A 6,172-nucleotide genomic window follows, 5' to 3' on the forward strand; every position below is an offset into this window, starting at 1 on the left:
CTTTTTATTTGAATGCCTACATGATATGAGGCTTTAACAGTATTTCCTGTATGAATCAGGGTTCTTAGTTTTAGACAAGAGAAATCATTTCAACTTAAGCAATAGGGAACGTAGATTAGTCAATGAATTGTTTGAAAGGTGCAGAAACAGACTCTAGGCAAAACTGGAGCACCAAAGGAACTGCAATGCTGATTCCATCAGAGTTAAGAAGCAGCAGAATCCAGAAGCTGCCACCAGAGCTGCTGGGGCCAGAGCCACCCCCTTCTCTCAGGGCAAGGACAGTCACATGGGTACCTGTAACTGGCCTCTCTCTCCATATAATGCAGTTTTGAATTAAAGTTTTGATCAAGTGGAACTTAAGTCACATCTGGAATCTAGCTGGGGGTCTTGGCATTAATACTGACTGAAACAATCTACAATATTGGCCCTTTGCCTACTCCACACATATGCACACGTTTCTTCTCACATTTAAACTCCTGAGTAACAGCAAGAGCAACGTGCTCCCATGTAACACAATGTGTCCTCAAATGAAAGAATACTCATAATCTCCCTGAAAGGGAAAACCCAAAGTCTCATTAATTACTACATCTATTCTGGATAGTGTTAATTCTCTTTTACACTCACAATGCTGTCTTCATGTCTTATAAATTGTGGGGAAAAAACTATTAACGGTGACCACCACCAAAACTTCAATATAAAACAGTAGAAAAATGAAAAAAAGGACATGATTAAAAAGATATATAGGGGCTTCCCTGGTGGTGCAGTGGTTAAGAATCTGCCTGCCAATGCAGGGGACACAGGTTCGAGCCCTGGTCTGGGAAGATCCCCCATGCCGCGGAGCAACTAAGCCCGTGAGCCACAACTACTGAGCCTGCGCGTCTGGAGCCTGTGCTCCGCAATGGGAGAGGCCGCGACAGTGAGAGGCCCGCGCACCGCGATGAAGAGTGGCCCCCGCTCGCTGCAACTGGAGAAAGCCCTTGCACAGAAACGAAGACCCAACACAGCCAAAAATAAATATAAAATTAATTAATTAATTTAAAAAAAAGATATATAATCTAAAATGTACATGACAGAGCAAGAAGAGTATGTGCAGCTATTATTATTATCATTTCTGCAACGTTCATGAAGGTTTCATCAGCGTTTATGTTACTCTCCCTGGTCCTATCAATGTTCCCTTTTCCCTCAGCCTGCACCTTAGTGGGCCCGGGTTCTTACCCGGTGAGGTATCCAAATCTACATTTCTGGTGTTTGGTCTCTTAGAGAATATGCCTACCAAGATTTCTTTATTTTCTCTTAACTTCTATCTCTCAACAGACGATGCCCTGGATTGAAGATTTGATTTCATGTCCGCGTTGCGTAGAAGGCACTCTATTTCAACTTGATCATCAGAATCAAGCACCCTTGCCCACATCCTACCATTTTCTATGATGCCAATTATACTCTGGAGCACTTGGGATATTAACTCAGAATTATTTTATGAGCTCCTAGGCCAACTACGAGACAGAGGTTAAGACAAAACTCCAGTTATCAACTGATACCCACAAGGCACAACCCTACCTAGCAGACAAGAAAGGCACTGTGTGCCCTGGGGACAGGCGTCAACTCAGAGCCAGTGGTCAGTAGCCCTCCAAGGTGAGCACACTGATTCTGATGAAAGGTGACTGGTGTCTTTAGGGAAAGACAGCAGGAAAATCTATAATGTGTTAACGATAGTATCACAGGAACCTTCTTCCCAAAGGTAGCCATATTCCCACACACTCCTAGGGGTTGGGGACTATGAAGTGATTCAGATGTGGAAATTGAGTGAGAGAGTTTATTACTCCCCAGGGTAATACCTCAGTCACTGTTTTTCATCATACATAGAGTTTATTCACTTAAAAAGAATAAAAAGGGACTCAGTGAGTTTTCCATATTTTGGGTTCTAGAGAAACTACGATCAATCAGCCTCAACCAAAGATTCATAAAATCTAACCATTTCATAAATCACTGCTGCCTTGTTCCCTGTTATAACCACTCCCATCTTGCCCGTGCACTGCTGCTTCCTCACTGAAATCAGGGCGCTTATTCCAGGGGATCACTTCCTCCTTACATCACTGGCTGACAAAGGACAACCACTGAAGGGCACTTAAGGATGCTGATGTTCCTGATACCAACAGATTTCTCAGCACCTTGTGGAAGGCCACAACCTCTAGGGATGAGCTTGACAGCAGGTGCGGTGATAAATGACTAAGTCACGCACAATAAATCCACTCCAAGATACCAATCACCCTAAACCTTTAGGTTTCTTCTTTTACAATACCAAGGAACTTCCAGCTCCTCAAAATCATTCCTCACATTACACCACTAAAGCCAAGTTTTAGTTAGCCAACTAAATAAACCATCTGCAGTGTCTTCTACCTTCTTAAGCTAGCAATTTCAATCCCATGGAATCTAGAATCTCATGAAGGAACAGTCAGGGTGCCACACTGAGGCCAGGACAACTACCCTAAAGTGGGTAGCAATTTATACCTTCATTGTTTTAAAACATTAGTTAAGTAATTCAATATAGCTTAGCTCACATCCAGGGTTTGGACAGCCAATTGTGCCCCTTAACACAAACAATAATAAAAATATCTCTCACCCTAAGATATGTGGTTAGAGGCATGAAGAAAAACTGATAGAGGTTGTGTTTGTTTATTTTTTCCAGCATTTCCAAGTTTTGCCTTTGCAATGAGAATCTGGGGGAAAAAATAACAATAATAATAACTAAAATGACTCAAGTAAAAGATCTGTATGTTTCTGTTAGAATACAGCAGTAGGTCTGACAATTTCAGAATGTGTTTTTATTTATTAAAAATATTTATGTAGAAAATTATAAACTTAACAGGGGAAATTATGGTATATAAATCATACCTCAAGAAAGTTAATTAGTTGCAATTACTAAAAAAAAATTGCATAAACCCTATGCTCTAGCAATTCCACTTTTGGGAATTCATACTGTATAACAAATCTCAATCCAAAAAATTATAGAGCACTTATCAAGGGCTGGTCACCATTTTACATGCTTTATAAATAACTTATTTAACCTTTATTTCTTTACTGAGGACATAAAAAGCCCAATCATTTACTCCTTTCATAAATACTTATTGCAAGCCAACTACGCACCAAGCAGTATGGTAACTCATGATGAGCTACGGCTCTTGAAGAGATATTCAATCAAATAGTGAATATACAAAGTAAATAGAATTACAAACACTGGAAGGAAAAACTGATTTAGATAGAGACCAACAGAAGGAAGCCTAATTTAGATAAGGAGCTAATCAGGAATGCTTTCTTTGAGGAAATGCCATTTAATTTGAGAACGAGAAAACAGGATAAATAAGGTTTCTCCAGGCCAAGAGTTAATAGTGGGGACGGTGTGTTCAATTCTAAATGTAACTGCCCGTTCTGCACATGTATACGTTGATATCAAATTAGAGGTTTACTGCATGAAGTGAGAGAAAAGAGTAAACAAAAATGGTGTTAGTTTGTTAAAAGTAGTGAAAAGAGATGAGATGTGAGGTACTGTTGCAGTGACCATGATAATGGAAACATCACTCTCAAAACAACTGTTTATTTGAAAACTGTGTGTTTGCTATGGAAAGTTAGAATAATCTCGAATAGACAACATAACATAGACTGCAGAAAAATAGTGTACAAATCAGACCAAAAATAAAGTGCAGCATAATCTTTTCTACGTTAGTTAGTGTTCACTCAGTACATTGCATTATAAACAAAGGTGATGAACCCACTTCTCACTTGTCATCCTTTGGCTATTTCCTAAGGGCTCAGATTTTTGTAGTTTGTAGTAGTGCACCTTGCAAAAATGAAACCATCTCAGTAGCTCTGGTTCTTCCAACAATTTTATAAACAGAAATCCTTAAAAGAATCAGAGTAGACTAAAAAAGGAGCATGTTAATGCTATTTTACTACTTCATGGATATCAAATCTAAAAGCAAGTCTTGATCAAGTAATCTATACTCCATGTAAATAGGGTTCAAATATTCTTTTTTCTATTATATATTTTTCTCCAAAATATATAAGAAAGAAGTTTAGTGAGGAGAAGTCTCAAGCTGTTAATTTTGAAGTACACAATGTATTATCATAAATGTTTTCTTGGGTTTCCCTGCAGTTTGGACTGAATTATACATATAAATTTAAAGTGTAAATACCACAATGACTTGTTTAAATTTGATGTGATAAATACCAGCGTCATTTCACATTTGATGTTCCATTTGCTTTAATTTCCCTGAATATTATGTAACCACCTAATTTATTGAGATTTAAAAGTCATCTGCATAACTAGATGTAGGATAATAACACGTAAAGCTGTGGAATTTATTCATGATGATCCTGTCTAAATTATCATTTTTAGAGCTATGTTTGGTTACCATAAAATAGCCATTAAAAATCATAAGTGAGGTGAGTAAAGTGTTGTTCAAGGTTTCCAAAAGTCCCTGCTCTACTTTAAACAGTTTTTGCTCCTTTCAATATTTGATGTGCAAATAGACCATTAGGGCATATTGCTGTGTCAGAAATTTATCACTACCTCCTAACAACCCCTGCAGTCCGCTCTTTGTAAACTGAAAGCATTGATTGATTTTTTTTCTTTTAAGAAATATAAGTGCCTTTCATGTACAGCAGACACAGTGCTGGCTACTGAACCTCTTGATTGCAACTTCAGACTCCTCCTAGATCTCTTTCTAGGCAAATTTTCAAACACAGCAATAAGGTTATGAGGTGTTCTTGCCCAAGACAGTGCAGCTAAGCACCAGACCAGAAGCTTTATGAGAGAATTCATCTGTGATCTCAGTGTGCTCCAATTCTACTTCTGCAATTAAAACTTAATTCTGAGATCCAGTCTATACTTTCTGCACAGTTTTAATAAATATGTAATTTAGTTTTCCCTGAGAATTCACTTTCAAAACTTTGCTACAATTCAATTTTCTATAAGACTAAATTCTACTTTCCTCCTGCCAGTACCATTTTGATTGGCTCTAAGACGCTGCCTCTGTTCCTCCCCCATTGCAATATTCTGTTGACCTCTTAAAACTTTTAATTGCCTCATGTTTCATCTTCATTATGACATTTCAATATCAAATGCCCTCATTTTTATTTATATTAGGCTTCACGTACTATCGCTTACTCTACCTTTTAGCAATATTCTCTGCAGGTGATATTTTTATCTCTCTATTCTTTCTCTGACCATCTTTATCAAGAAAAACTGTTCCCTCAGTTCTAAAGAGAAATGTTTATCCTTTAAATCCTAGTTAATAATAGAGCTTATTCTCTGTGCCTAATTTTCCCTGAGATATGTATCAAATCTTACGATATGTGGTCATAACAATACTGAGATGAGAATTTACAGAATTGATGAATAGAAACAAAGAGATTAGTAATAAAGAAACTAAGCCCTTGTTAATTAAAGGTTGAATCCCTGCAAAAAGATGTAATGAAGTCCTGATTCCCCAGCACATAAGAATGTGACCTTACTTGGAAATAGGGTCATCGCAACTGTAATTAGTTAAGATGAGGTCATACTAAAGTATAAGCCTTTAATCCAATATGACTGGTGTCTTATAAGAAGATGACCATGTGAAGAAACACTGACATACATGGAGAACACCATGTGATAACAAAGGCAAATACTGGAGTTATGTGCTTCCAAACCAACGAATGTCAACGTTTACCAGTAAACCAGCAGAAGTTGGGAAGAGACAAGGAAGGATTCCCCTATAAGTTTTAGGGGGAGCGTGACTCTGCTAACAACTTGAATTGAGACATTCTAGTCTCTAGAACTTTGTGACAATAAATTTCTGTTTTTTAAGCCACTCAGTTTGTTGTATTTTGTTATGGCAGTCCTAGGAAATCAATACACTTCTGTTTCAACTAGAGAAATTTTTAAAAATCTAAAGAAAGTAGAAATAAATAATAAGGAAAAATTGCAGGTAATTAACTTTAAAATAAATATAAATGCAAATTAACAAAGATCATAATTGATTTTAAAAATGCCAAAAATTAGATGGCTTTTTGACAGCTAGATAGTATAAAGAAATACTATGTAGAGCTTGAAAATTAATACAATCAGAAGATCTAGATGTAACATTTAATATCCATTCCAGATTTTTTAAATTTCATTTTGTTGGGTTTCCAA

This window comes from Balaenoptera physalus (assembly GCF_965194825.1).
Source record: "Balaenoptera physalus genome assembly, chromosome: 21".
In the NCBI taxonomy this organism is placed as follows: domain Eukaryota; kingdom Metazoa; phylum Chordata; class Mammalia; order Artiodactyla; family Balaenopteridae; genus Balaenoptera; species Balaenoptera physalus.